This window comes from Phascolarctos cinereus, unplaced genomic scaffold, assembly GCF_003287225.1.
Source record: "Phascolarctos cinereus isolate Bilbo 61053 unplaced genomic scaffold, phaCin_HiC Scaffold_5;HRSCAF=322, whole genome shotgun sequence".
NCBI classification, from domain to species: Eukaryota; Metazoa; Chordata; class Mammalia; order Diprotodontia; family Phascolarctidae; genus Phascolarctos; species Phascolarctos cinereus.
This window is the reverse complement of record NW_027555958.1, coordinates 419,811,710-419,826,706: the sequence shown is the minus strand read 5'-3', so window position 1 is coordinate 419,826,706 and position 14,997 is coordinate 419,811,710.

The following is a 14,997-nucleotide window of genomic DNA, read 5'->3' as shown; positions in this document are numbered from 1 at the left end:
TTTAACCTTGCAGTGTTCTAGACTAGGCAGTTACCTAAAGTGCTAAGTTTTAGAGAAGGTTCTTACCTCCATTGGTACAGGAAGTTTCCTCATCTGGAAATTTCCTATACGAATGAAATTACATCGGTCCAGTCTCTATTCCCATTTCCACATTCAACAACCCTGTAAAGTAAGTACCACAATTTTGCAGATGAAGAAATTAAGATTCAGAGAGATGAAATGACTTCCCCCAGATTACATTGCTAGTAAAAGTGTGAGATAAAATTTGAACATAACTTTCTGTCTGTAAAGTTATTTGCTTTCTCTACTGCCCTGTGCTGCCTTTTAAACAACAGGATGAGGTGATAATGTTAAAAAGAGATAGTATTTGTACATTACTTTAAAATCTGCAAATCACCTTTCAGGGCCATTTCCAGTTATCCTGATCTGTATCTTGCCACTGGACTCAGATGGCTCTGGAGGAGAAAATTAGGCTGATGACCTTTGCACAGCCCTCCCTAACTTAAATCCAATTCACTTGCGAGTCATGGCATTATCTTCCTGATATCATGGTCTTATTTGAGAATGCAGGACAAACAACAACAAAAAATCACCTTACATGAATTACCTCATTTGATTCTTACCATGACACTCAAAGATAGCTGTTATTACTTCCTTTTTCCAGATGAGAAAGCTGAGACTGAGAGAGGTTAAATGACTTACCCAGGATTGCCCAGCTTTAAGTGTCTGGCAAGATTTGAACTCAGATATTCCAAAATCCAAGTCAAGCTTTCTACCCACTTTGCCACTTATGATGACAGTAGTGACAATAGGTGATATTTATATCATGATTTCTATACATCACCTTTTTTTTTTAGCTTCAGAACAATTTTATGAGGTAGGCAGTGCAAATATTGTGGTTTTGCTTCTTATTGAAGAGGAAACTGAGACTTAATGAACTTGCTCAAGGAATCTAAATCCATATCCAATTTTACTTTCATTACATTACATCTTTTCAGATCCCCCAAGCTTTTCTAGGCTCTGTGGAGAGGAGAAGAAGGATATTGAAGAATTGGGGGTGCTTCCTGCTTCTTATCATTCATTCATTCAGTAATAATCCAGTTGAAGAGAGAAGACATACAAGTGAAATAAAGACAGAATTAAGGCTGCATCTAATCAAGAGCTAAATTCTGTGCTTAAGAATAAGGGCTATAGGGGCAGTTAGGTGGCACAGTTAGGGCTCCAGCCTTGAAGTCAGAGGACCTGAGTTCAAATCTGGCCTCAGACACTTGACACTTACTGTGTGACCCTGGCAAGTCACTTAACCCTGATTGCCTCACCAAAAAGAAAAAAAAAAGAATGAGTGCTATACAAGTTTAGAGAACAGGAAAAAATGCAGGATGACAGATCTGGACAATGTAGTATGGAAGAGGCTGGTGCTCAGATATCTCCCATTTGCATTGTTTTCTAAAGCTTTCATATTCTGGCATTATGACCTTGCCCTAGTATTAAGGAAACTTTCTATTATTATCCACTATATCTTAAAAACATCTTTTGCCCTTATCTTAAACTTTTATTGAAGATCTTAAATATCTTCGTGAAGATATAAGGTTATCTAAGATGGGTCATCAATTAGAATTCAGGGAGGATTCAGTGTCCATTTTTCATTGGGTCCAGGACACATTTGCTACCCTTCCTTTGCTAACAGAAAGATAAGTTGTCCATTTTTTTTTAAATTTCAAGAGTTACTTGTGACTATGTAGAAGTCCCCATTCTGATAATTGCATGAAAATTCAAGGTTCAGAGGAGATAATGTCTACATGACCCCTAATGGAGAGAAGGCCCAGGTATTTATGGAGAAACCTACTTCATAAAAAATGGCAGAACTAGACACTATATCCAATCAGTGAATTTACTTCAGAAAAACCAACTAAGGCAGATGGGGAAGTGAAGGATTGTTATAAATATGAGGCCCTTAGTCATGTGTAGTGTATTCCATGGCACTAAGGTGAAGGGTAGGAGAGAATCATGGTGTCGGAGCCAACATTAGCTCCTGAAGGATGTTGTAGAATATAGTCAGAGGTTAGTGCAGGAGTAACAAAACTCAGGGGAGGAGATCTCTGGAAGTCATAGAAGGAAGGGCATTTCTTGTCTAGGGAGCCAAGGAGCATGACTGGGTACAGGATGGTAAGCTGGCCAACAGAAATTCCGATGGCAGTGTAGTCCAATAGAAAGCCCTCTAGAATTAAAGGGTTTGAGTTCAAAATCCATCTCTGCTCTCACTACTTCTGTGACCTTAGGGAAGAGACTTAATTTTCTTGGGTCTCATTTTCCTCATCTGTAAAATGAGGGAATTAGGTTTGATGGCCTCTGAGGTTACCTCTAGCTCTAGTTCTATGGTCCTCTCTGTAATGGGGGTCTGGCCATGCACCTGGGACATCTGTCCGTGTTGAGAAGCTAAAGAGCTTGCATTGAAAAGAATCATGAGATGTGTAAGGGAAGTTCCTTGGAGAGACTTTGAAGCATGTGTAGAATTTTATAATGGGTTTTGGTCTGCTAAAAGAATGGGAAACTCTTTGATTGGCTATAGAGGCTTTCAAAAAGCCTTAGTGGTTGGCACAGTGAATAGAGTACTGGCCCTGAGGTCAGGAGAACTTGAGTTCAAATCTGGCCTCAGACCAAACATTTGACACTTGCTAGCTGTGTGACCCTGGGCAAGTCACCTAGCCCCAGTTGCCTAAAAATTAAAAAAAAAATTTTAAAAAGCCTTACTGGGATTTCATCAGGTCTCTTTTGTTCCAGTTGTTTTAGCTGCCCTTCTCACATGGCATCTGGTGAGAAATAAGTGTAAAGGGAGAGGCTTTGAGATCCTTTCCTCATGGAGACCAAATGTCCCAGAGAAACAGATTTAAATCCTTGGCCTTTGGTATATTCTTTTCCATTTTAAGTGAAGGCAGTGGACTTTACAACCTTGTGAGTTCAAAAAGAATTCCAAAGCATGGCTTTGCAGTCAATTCAGCACTGATGCCCTGAGGATCAAGGAAAAACTTTTAGGAGTGACCGTTTGGACCCAGGCCAAGGGAAGTTGAGATATCATGAACATGATGAGAGTTCTATAGGAACTGTACTAAGACTGAGTCTGTCCTTCCCAGAGACTGAAGTGAGACTATGCCCCTAAGATGTTGGGAGAAAACATTTGTATATTTGTTCTTGTTATATCTTTTAAGTAAATATCCCTTGAATTAGCAAATATTAAATGGTTAAATAAAGCTGGGGGACTAGCAACTGGCACCTAACAGATGGCAGAAATGCAGTTGATGGAGACTTGAGTCAATGGCAACAGACATGTGCTAAAACCTCTCAGGGTACTTAGAACCCTAAGTGGACAGATAGAGCAGCTTGGCTCTGTGCAAGTGAACTACTGTGTACTTGCTACAAATCTAAGGCTCTATAGTAAGGCATGGAGGGGTTATGATCTGTGTTGGTGGAGGAAAAACCCATATTGATGAAATCGTAGATCCTTGGAGTTGAAGAAGTAAAGACATGTATTTATTGTGATGAGTGATTTGTATTCATGGTTGTCTTTGTTGATCAGGGGTTTTGTTGCTCCAGAGTTCGGACTGATTTATACAAAAAATCAAAGGATTCAAAGTCAGGATAACATTGCGTTTCAGATCTAGTGGCTCTTTGTCTGAATGTATTGTTGGAGCTTACTTCCAATCTCTAGTCCCCAGGAAAAGAATTCCCAGAGGTAGGCACTAGGATGAAGCAGAACAGTTCTGATATCTCTTTAAGATGACTATCTTTTAGATATTCAAGAAAGTTTTCATATCTAAGGCATGAGTCTAATTATGTCACGACCACCTTCAATCTCCCTACTGCCATTTTCTATCCATCCATCCCACGTCTTCTTTCCTCCAGTCTACACTCCAAGGTCTTCCAGCTGATCCTCATTTGATACAGTTTCCAGCCCCCTGGGCATCATAATGACTTTCCCCGCCTGCTTTCTAGTTGTCAATGCCATTCCTTAAATGTGACCAGAACAGAACACAATACTCCAGATATGAAATGACCTGAGCAGCATAATGCAAACCAATTAGTTTCCACTAATATTATGGACATTATGCCTCTAATATTGTATTGATCTTTGAAGGACATTTCAAGTCACATTTTGTTTTACTTACTGATCCCCTGATTCCAAGAGAGCTTTAAAAAAATTCCCTGCCCTTTTTTGTTAGGATTAACATTCATCATCAGCCTCAGTTCCTTCTGAGTTTTAGTATTCCTGACCCTATTCTTGCAGGATCATGGTACTCTTTTGCATTTTTTCTCTATTACATATTCTGGCTTTCATTTTCTATGTATGTCTTTTTAACATGCATCTGGTCTCCACCTCTCTAGTGTCTCCCCTTTCTAACCTATCCTTCACATCTTCATCTGTAGAATGAATGGATGATTTCTAGGATCCCTTCAAGCTCTTCAGATATACTCATGCTTGCCCATCTTTTTTTTTAAAGCTTCTAGTTTCTAACCATTTAGCTAACATAACTTTTCTTCCTTATCTTTATTTCCAATGGTAAATCTCTCAAAATCTATATTTTATGTCTTTACTTCTTATCCTTTAGCGAAGTAGCATCCGTTCCCTACTAAAACTCCTCTTTGAAGAGTCCCTAAGGAATGAATGATCACCTTATTAAATGATCTTTTCTCAAGTTTTATTCTTCTTGGCTATCTGTTGCATTTTTCAGCTGACTATCTCTCCTTGAAGCTCTCTTCCTTTGCTTTCTGTTATACTGAACTCTTCTGGTTCTCTCCCACCTCTCTGGTCACTTCTTTTCCATCTCCTTTGAAAACACCAATTATTTCTTCCAGTACCTATATGAGGATTAGCCCCAGGGTTCGGTTTTCAGCCTTCATTCATTTTTTCTCTTTATACTCTGTCTTGGAGACTTCATTCATTCTATTGACATCAGATATTGTCTATATGCAGATCTCTAACTCTGACTTCTCTTCTGCTTTTTTTTTAAAGCAATTGGGGTTAAGTGACTTGCCCAGGGTCATATAGCTAGTAAGTGTCAAGTGTTTGGTCTGAGGCCGGATTTGAACTCAGGTCCTCCTGACTTCAGGGCTGGTGCTCTATCCACTGTGCCACCTAGCTGCCCCTCTGACTTCTCTTCTGAGCTTTACTTCCACATCTAGTTCTCTTTTGGACATTATATAACCTGGTTGTTATGTGTTTATCCCAATTTAAGCACTTACTAGAATTTGATGAATGAACAAATAAAATTATAGGAGGACAAATTTTGGTTCAATAGGAGGAAAAACTTTCTAGATAGTTCTCAGGAATAATAAAATGGGTTATCCCATAGGATCATAGATTTAGAGCTGACAGGGAAATTAAAGGTATTCTACTCTAATTTTCCCATTGTGTAGATGAGATAATAGAGGACTATGAAGGAGATATTTGAGGGAGCAATGTCCTAGAGGATTTAGAAAGGGATAGAATCAAGGGAAAAAAGGAGGACTTTTAAAAGAGAATAACTCTTCTTCCTTTAACATGAAAAGGTAGAGAAAGAAAGTTTAAGAATGGATGTAGAGATGTTTTGCAGTAGATTCTCAAAGCTTGTCCCACTCAATATAGCACATTATACTGCCTTGTATTGTTATTTAGAATAGCTTCTGTATTAGTACTGCTCATGTCTTCCCAACTGAACTGCAAGCCCCTGGAGGGCAGGAGCTATATCTTATACATCAGTATCTCCCATAATATCTAGAACAATGTTCGGCATAGGTTGGTGTTCAATAAATTCTGGCTGATTGATTATTTGATTTTGCCCTGATACCTGTATAGCAATTTGCATTGTTACACTTTTGTTGGGGTCAGGTGAAGGAATGGAGAGAAATCCCTATTGACCTTATGTTCCTTTTAACTTGTCTAGTGCCTAGCATCTTGAGAATTGCCTCAGTTACCTTGTAAAAGAATTGAACCTTGTTTAGGATTAGCCCCTTATATCTCCTCTCTTCTTTTACCAGGGTACGTGTAGTTCAGGTTCTTATCTTCTAAACTATATTCTAAGCCACTTTGAAAGCTGAAGAGAAGCTTTAAAAGTGGTTACCTTACCACTCAATATTGGTAACCAAATATGACTTTTGCCAAATGATAGATTTCTGGCCTTTGGGAGAGACCTCAGGTGAATTCAAGGCTTAGTCTCTGGTAATCAGATACCAATATTTCTGCCTCACACAGGTGCAGTACCAGCCCTATGTGTACCTTAAAACTTAAAGCTTCTAAGAGATTTCATGTACATCATAGCCAATCAAGATGAATCCTATGCCATGACTAGTTAATTAGCTCAGTTTAAAAATAGACTGTATTAAAAAGGAGTTTGGCTCAGTGCATTAAACTCAGGACTGAAAATTAGAGGTTTGTGAAGTCTCTGTCCTGCAGGGTGTGGAACTCTCAGCAAATGACAACTATCCAGTGCCCCCATTTCCCCACCTATAAAATGTGTTCTATGGGGGTCTTTGTTTATCAGCTTACTGAAGTGCTGACAGAGTTAATGAGGGCTTTATCCATTTTGAGGAATCAACAAGTCATATAGAAAAAAAGTGACAGTGTGACAAAGATCATTATGTATGCCTATACCCATCCCGTTATAAAAATCAGTGGCTTGGGGCCACCAGGAAAACCATAATCATTCAAATTCATATGGTCATTGAACACCTGCCATGTGCTAGACACCATGCCAGGTACTAGGCATACAGAGGCAGAAAGGAAATAGTCTGTGCCCTCAAAAAGCTCACACTCTGGAGTAAGAAACAGCATCTATTTCCAGCTTCTGTGGGAACAGGTTGTGGGAGAAGGAGTGGGAGGAAAAAAGAGAGGACTTGAGGAAAGTACCAAAAAAAAATCACATATTTAACTTGGATGGGTTTAGTCTTGGGAAATAGACCAGAAGTTGAATTTGGGGAGGAGCAATTTGGCGAAATTTGGGGAGAAATTGAGAAAAAATTGAAGAAGAACAATCTTCAGGCCCAGGTAGTAGTACAGATTATATTTCTAGAACAAAAGATTATAGAGAGATGTTAGCTGGCAAAGTAGATATCATGTTATACCTAGAGTTAGAAGGACTGGAGTTTAAATCTAGTCTCAGACACTTACTAGCCTCTGGCCTGGGCAAGTCAGTTAACTTTTATCTGCCTCAGTTTCCACATCTGTAAAATAGAGATAATAATAACATCCTTAGTAATACTTCTCAGAATTGTAAAGAGCTTTGTTGTTCATCCTTTGTTTTCAAAAATAACCAATGTAAACCCAAGAGTGCTCTATAAATGCTAGCTATGATGATGATGATGGTGAAATAAGAGCAGGATTAAGAACAGTTAAGAAGGATATGAATGGAGCAAGGAGGACAAAAGAGGATTAAGGAATAGAACCTTAAGAGCTAGATTCAAGAAGGAAAGGAGAAGGTAGTTGGCAAGACAAGGTAAGTAGAAAAATTAAATAGAACAAATAGAGGGAAAATGAATGGATAGAATCAATTGTTGGGTGGGACAAACTGAAGAAACAAATAGGAGTTTTGTGTACATCTAAGGTGTGGGGGGAAATGGGCATAACTGTGGAGCTATTGAAATGAAGGAAAGGAAATTGAGTATGGCTGTCCAGTTATCAAGAGGTAATAATTGGCCATGCATATTTCAATCAAATGTTTAGGATTCAGGAGTAAATATGCCTAAGTAGTAAAAAACTGAGGTTGAAAATCTCAATTGCTATGAAGAAGAGGAGAAATTATGTGTCCTGGTTTGTTTCAAGTGTCCAAGGTTTGTAGTCCTACGATTAAGTGACTGTAATCTGCATTCCTCCAGGAGAAGGTGAAGGGACTCTTATGAAGAATGCCACTGCTGCTTGTTCTAGTCATGGTGCCACCTCTGGTGTGATGGATCACCCAGAGCCTGGGGGTTCAAATAAACACTCTCTTTAAAATATGATCAGATAAGCACAAGTGGAAGCAGTACAGGAGAGTAAAACTGTGGGCAAAGAAGTGAAAATACATAAGCAAGGAAGTTATCTGGGAGTGGGGTAAATCAGAGCCAGCATCCTAGACCTGCATTTAGATCCTCCTTGACTGAGGAGTTCATGGCGTGGACCCAGATCAGTCCACTTGGAGACGAAGTTAACTTAAACCACTCCATAGCATCTTCACTCACAACAGCCTTGGCCGATGTTGTGAGCCTGCCTGGCCCACAACAACAATCTGGGTTGTTAGAGAGAATGCAGTGCTCCTAAAGGAAACAGAATCAAGGCTTTAATAAGAAACAGAAAGGCATCTGAAGTGGAAGAGGGAAGACCTGACCCTTATTTATCAAGGTATTGGAGAACGGAAGAGTTGTGGAAAGGGAAGGAAAAGGACAACGGTACAATGAGAGTTTAAATGCAGATTTAAAGTTTTTCTTGAAGAAGTTGGAATTGAATTCTTCTAGAAGAAAGAAGCTTCTTATCTCCCAAAGAATGCTGTGGTAGAACCACAGAAATGACCAGATGACATATTGAAAGTTCCTTGCTTGGAGATACTGAGGCAGCTTTTGTTGACCGTATAAACCTACTTTGCTGTCAAAACATTGAGAGTTTGGCAGAAAATTTGAGGCCATCGATTTTACTACTGGTTCCTTTCTCAGATTTTGCCTCTTTTGTCTCAATTGCCATTTATCTTCCTCATTCGTACTTACTCTCCATGATTACCTAACTTGAAGCTATACATATAGGAGTTTACTCTCTCCCCCATTCTTAGTATTTTGATACCCTTTTTGAGCATCTTTTAAAAGAAACACAGCAACTACTCTCCAGCTAGTCCTTATTAAGTTCACTCCATCCCTGGTCAGGAATATGATATTTCTATATATTAAGCTGCATTTCAGAAATTCAAATCTTATTCTTACTACCACCTTCTTGGTTATTCACTTCCGAATTTAAATTTTCTTTTCTGAATCCTTTGTCTTCAATGTGAAGTAGTGAGGAAAACACGTTTGTGTTGCTATGGTTGTAAGTTTATTACCCAAGACTTTGTAATGGTTGGCAATACTTTTTTAAGTTCTTCTTGGCTGTGTGATTTGTACCCACATGAAGCATCAGGAGTGGGTCTTCATCATCTCTCAATAATTAGCTCAACATGAGTCAGCAGTGTGATGCTGCAGCCCAAATGGATAAATCTTGAGAGGTTCTCTCTTTTGTCTTGGATACATACCCTGGGAAGGTAACAGACTACTCTGTTATTAACAAGGGAAGGCATGTTGGGTAGGAGGAGGGATATGTTCAGAAATGGAGGTGATGGAAAAAAATCACATCCAACATTTATATAGTGATTTAAGGTTTGCAAAGTGCTTTACGTGTGTTAATTCATTTGATCGTGACAACAACCCTGAGTGGTATGTGCTATTATTATCCCCATTTTACAGATAATGAAACTGAAGCACAAAGATTAAGTATGTTGCTTATGGTCCCACAACTAAAAGTAAGTATCTGAGGTAGGATTTGAAGTCAGATGTTCCTGACTCCAAATTCTGAGTTTTCTTTACTGTACCATTTAGCTGCCCCAATTTTAATTTTATTTAGTTTTACTTTAATAAGATAAAATTTAATAGAGATGAATGCAAGGTCTTACACCTAGGTACAAATAATAAAGTTTATAATTACAAAAGTGGGGGGGGGACACAATTGTATAGCAGTTGTTTTTGAAAAAGCTCTAAGGATTTGGGGGATAGAGTAGGCTCAATAAGAGTCAGTAGTGTGATTTTGCAGCCCCAAAGAAACTAATTAGATCTTGTAGTACATTAAGAGAGGCATTACTTTAAGGAGAAGGGAAGTGATCATACCACTTTGCCCTGATCACATGAAACCTCATTTAGGGTACTGTGTTCAATTCAGAGCACCACTGTTTAAGAAGACAGGGTAATATCAGTAGTACTTGGTCAGTGATTGGTATGTAGCAATGAGGAAATGAATAAACATACAAGCACTTAATAAGTATTAGGTGCCAAGCACTGTGATAAATGCTAGGAATACAAATACAAAAACAGAGACAGACTTTGCCCCCATGGAGTCTACATTCTAGTAGGATAAGACAAGATGTATGGAAGGTGGAGATAACCAAGGAAGGGAGTTTTGATCTGGGAAGTCAAAAGGCTGGGTAGAGCCATATGGCAATGGATTGCTATACCCTTTACAGAAGCAATAGTAATGTTGATTTGATTACAATTCCCCAAGGAAGGGTGGTGGTGGTACTTTTGGTGACATGGCAGAACTATGTTTGTGAAGCATGGGCAATTGGCTACCTCATTAAGCAGCATGGTCCTGAGAAGAGAAAAAGAATCAAAGATGATTCTGAGATTTTGAGTGTGGGCAATGGAAGGATGATGGAGCTGTCAATGGAAATAGTGAAGTCTGGAGGAAGGGCACAGATGGGAAAAATATGATGAGCACAGTTTTGGACGTGCCCAGTTTGAAGTGCCAGTAGGATGACCAGCTGGATATATCCTTCAGGCAGTTAGTAATATAGGACTAGTTTGGGAGATAGGTTGGTGATGGATCATTTTGGATTCACCCAAAAGAGATGATAATTCAACCTATGGGAGTGGCTGAAATTACCAAGGAAGGAAATGTAAGAATAGAAAAGAAGAGGGCCCAAAAGGGAGCCTTTGAAAGTACCCATATTCAGGGGCAAGGAAAGGAAACTGAGAAGTCATGCAGGAAGGAGAACCAAGACATAACAACACACAAGGGATCATGGAGAATTCAAGAGGACAGGATGCTCAAGAGTGTTTGAAAATGGTAGAAAGTTCCAGGGGACTAAGGGTGAGAAAGGGTTTTTTGTTTTTGTTTTTTGGATAGAGAATCATGAGCATGTTTGTAGGCAGTGGGAAAGGAAACTAAAGATAGGAAAAAAGTTTGAAAATAAAAGAGAGGAAAGGAATGACCAAAAGGGCAAATTCTCAAAGGATACAGGAGGGAAAGAATTAGAGGCACATGCAGGGGGGTTGGAAAAGGAAAGAAAAGGACCACCTTAAACTCTGACACTATAGCCAAAGAGGAGAGGATGGGGAAAAACAGGTCAAGGTTTTGAGGTATGGAAGAGGAGACATAAAGGAGCTCACAGTAGCTAGCTTTGTTTTTTTTCAGTAAAATAAGAGAAAAGGTCATCTGCTGATCTCACTAAGAACTAGAAAACTATCTAGAGAATATCCTCCCAGAAGCCACGCTGTGGTTTCCTTTTCATCCTGTTCCCAGAGCAGTATGCTTTTAAGAAGTGACATGTTCCGGAAAAGAACCCAGGAATCAGAGTTCATGAGTCAGGAACTGAGTCAGAGGTAAGAGTCTTAAGTGTTGTCTATGCTACTTTCTAGATGTGTGACCTTGGTCAAGTCCCAATTTCCTTGAGACTCAGTTTTCTCATCTTTGAAATGGAGAATAATGATGTTTGTTCTACCTGTTTCAATAGACTGTTTTAAGGAAAACAATTTGTAAGGTAGAAAACAGCCTATGAATATGAGTTATTATTATATGAAAAATCAATAGTGGTGTAACTCTCCAAAGAAACCATAATGACAGAGTCTTTATCGGGAGGGCATTAACACAAAGTCTCTTTGATTAAAGACACTGGGAGAAAGGAGACATTGAGAGTGGGAGGGATGGGAGAATGAAAGGAAAAATCAATAGAACAGCTAGAGGCTGTGTCTACCTGCCAGGAACACCCCAAACATACCCACCACAGTGCCATGCTCTGCGGGGTTTATCTATAGAATACGCTACTCTCTGAAAAGAGCAGGGATTCATGAGTTTGCCAAGCATAAAGGGGAATTTACTTAGGAGGAAGCTAGATGTAATTAAAGGGCAACAACAGTTTGCTTTTTGTTTGTTTGTTTGTTTTTTGGTAAAGCAAAATTGAAAAGAAATCTAATGTAGCTTAATATTCAAGAAAGTCACTTAAGTAATGTGAATCAGAAGCTTGTGAACTCAGTCTTTGTGTGGCCTAGAGTTACTCTAGTCTCTTCCATTATCCCATAGCATTTATGTACTGCTATATTTAGCTGTTGGGACTACTTTAAGTTTCAATTATTTGTGTTTTTCCACTTTTATTTGTTCTACTTCTTACCATTAGAATGCAAGCTTCTTGAAGCTGGGAGCCATGACTTCTTCATTTGTAACTTCATATGGTCAATCAATGTTGCTACTTGACTGTGCTAAGTAAGTCTTGCAGGTGAGCTTCTGGCACATTTTCTCTGTGCCCCTTGATCTTCTTCCTGACCCCTTTAGGTCACTGTTCCCCTTCATTCTATTCTGGGCCATCTTCTCTTTTCTCCCTATGTTCTTTCCCTTGGCATTCCATTTCACTTCCATAATTTCAACCACCATCTGTAGGCAGGGGACTCCCAAATCTACATGTACAGCCTTGGCACTCTCCCTGACTCCAAATGAGCCTCTGCTCTTAGACTTTTTTGTTTTTCTCCTGTGGTGATATCTTCTAAACCCTCAGCTTCAATGATCATCTCTAGTTATGCAGATAATTTCCAAATCTCTATTTGTGGCCCTAACCTGTCTTCCAAACTTCAGTAGCTCATTTCTAGCCACCTAATGGACATTTCCTCCCAGATGTTCCAAGATCACCTCAGGTTCAGCATGCCTCAGTTTATTTTATTTTATTTTTCATTTTTTAAATTTTATTTTATTTTAAAAAATTTTATATATTTTGTATTATATTATATTATATTAATTTAATTATTTTAAATAATTTTTATTTTATATTTTGCCCTCAAAATTGATTTCTCTCTCTCTCTCTCTCTCTCTCTCTCTCTCTCTCTCTCTCTCTCTCTCACACACACACACACACACACACACACACACAAAATATGGTACCACCTCTAAGTCACTCTGGCTCCAAATCTCAGAATCATATTTGACTCCCCTCTCCCCCCCATACCCAATCAGCTGACCAGTCTTATTGATTCAACCTCTGCAATTTTTCTCATGCATCTCTAATAGGATCTTAGACATACAGTTGGAAGGAATCTTGAAGGCCATCCAACTGAGTCATAGAAAGGTTAAATATCTTAGCCAGGATCACACAGCTAGTAAGTGTCTGAGGTGGGTTTTGAACCCTGATCTTCTTGACTCGAAGTACAGCATCTTAGCCACTGCACTATGTTATTTCTCATAACTGATTGTCTCCTTTCTATTCCTTCTTTTCATGCCCTCATCACCTCTGGCCTGGACTCTTCTGATATCTTCATAACCTGTTTTCCTGGCGTCCTATTTCTTCTTTTTCTCTTTTTCTCATACCAATCCATCCCCAAAAGGGGAGAAGAGGGAGCAAGTACTTAGTAATCATCTACTATGTGTCAGGCACTTTGCTAAGTGCTTTACAAATATGATCTCATTTGATAATGACAACCTGGGCTGAATGCATTACATATTGTTAAAAACAAAATCTTCAAAGGCTTCACATTGTTTATTAAATGAAATACAAACCTCTTGGTGTGGAATTCAAGGCCCTCCATAGTATAACCAGGATGATGGATTCAGTAGCAGATTGACTATAGCACCTCAATATTTTTTTTTTTTGTAGCAGCAACCCTCAAAGGCCATCTACATTGGTGGTAGCCATATTAATGGACTCTGAAGTATTGAAGCCTGGGTAAATGACCAAGTGAAGAGGCTATACTATGACCCACACCATCAAGAGTTTTGTGTTTTTGCATTTTTTCATAGAATGCTCTAAGCTACTGGGCTAATGGGCCCAGCTTATCTCGCAGAGACTGTGACTCCATCTGCAAAAGAGTCTGTGTGGTCAGATGGCAAACTCAAGGCCACGCTGAAATCCAAACTGTGTGATTCCAGGATAGATCAACTTGGCTTACTTGATTCAAGGACCTGTGAGGGCAACCCTGAGTCAGTGCTTCCCCTCAGGCATGTGGACCCAGCTGGTGGGGGTTAGGCCTGTTTTGTATTCTTTCCTCTAACAAAAAATGACTCTAGTTAAGGTAATAGTTCATCTCTTTCCCTTCTGCCCATTTTAAATTCAATTCAATATATAATAATATCAGAGAGAACAGTTATACTTCTTTTGGAAGCAAGTATGAGACAGAGCAGAAAGAGTTGTCTCAACTTGGCCTCAATTCTACTGCTCATCAGTGCCTTCCAGCAAAGTTAATCCCCCCGCCTTGTGGTTCAGTCAATAGGTATTTGCTACATGTCACGCACTGTGCTGGCATTGGGGATACCAAGGCAAAATTGAACTAGGAGCTCTCATTCTGTATTCTATTAGGGTATGTGTGTATATGCCTGAGTGTGTATGTACATGTGTATGTGTATTGTATATGCGTATGATTGCATATGTGTGTATGTGTGCTGGGTTATGTGTGTAGGTCTGTATGCATATATTTGTGTGTGTTGACATATATTTGTATATATATACATATGTTCTGTTATCTGTCTATGTATGCACATATACTGTGTTGTGTGGGTATGTACATAGTGTGTATGTGTATGTATGTATTGAGTGTGTGTGTGTGTGTGTGTGTGTGTGTGTGTTTGTGTGTGTGTGTGTGTGTGTGTGTGTGTGTGTGTGTGTGTATGGGGCAAGGACACGTAAGGCCTGAATAGTTTTTAGCCTAAAGACAGTTGCTAGACAAGACCTGCTTTCTTCTATCCTTCTTCTCTCAAGGAGCTGACTAATGATGCACGCCTCTTCATATCTGAGGAGAGATTAGGGGTCAGGAAATGTTGAGATAATCACTCCCGAGTCTTTATTAGGAATTTCTTTTTTGGGTAAATTTTTAGCCTAAAGAAAAATTGAGAAATGCTCTGAGTTTGCCTTTGCTGCCTGCCAGCCCTGCCCCCTTTCTGTGTTTTCTTGCTTCTTTTCCCTTCTGACCATTTCTCTCCCCCTCCTGGCTCTTCGTCCCCTCGGGCTACCTAGCGCTTCTTACAACACTGCGTCATCCTGGATCTGTCCCCTCCCTCAATTG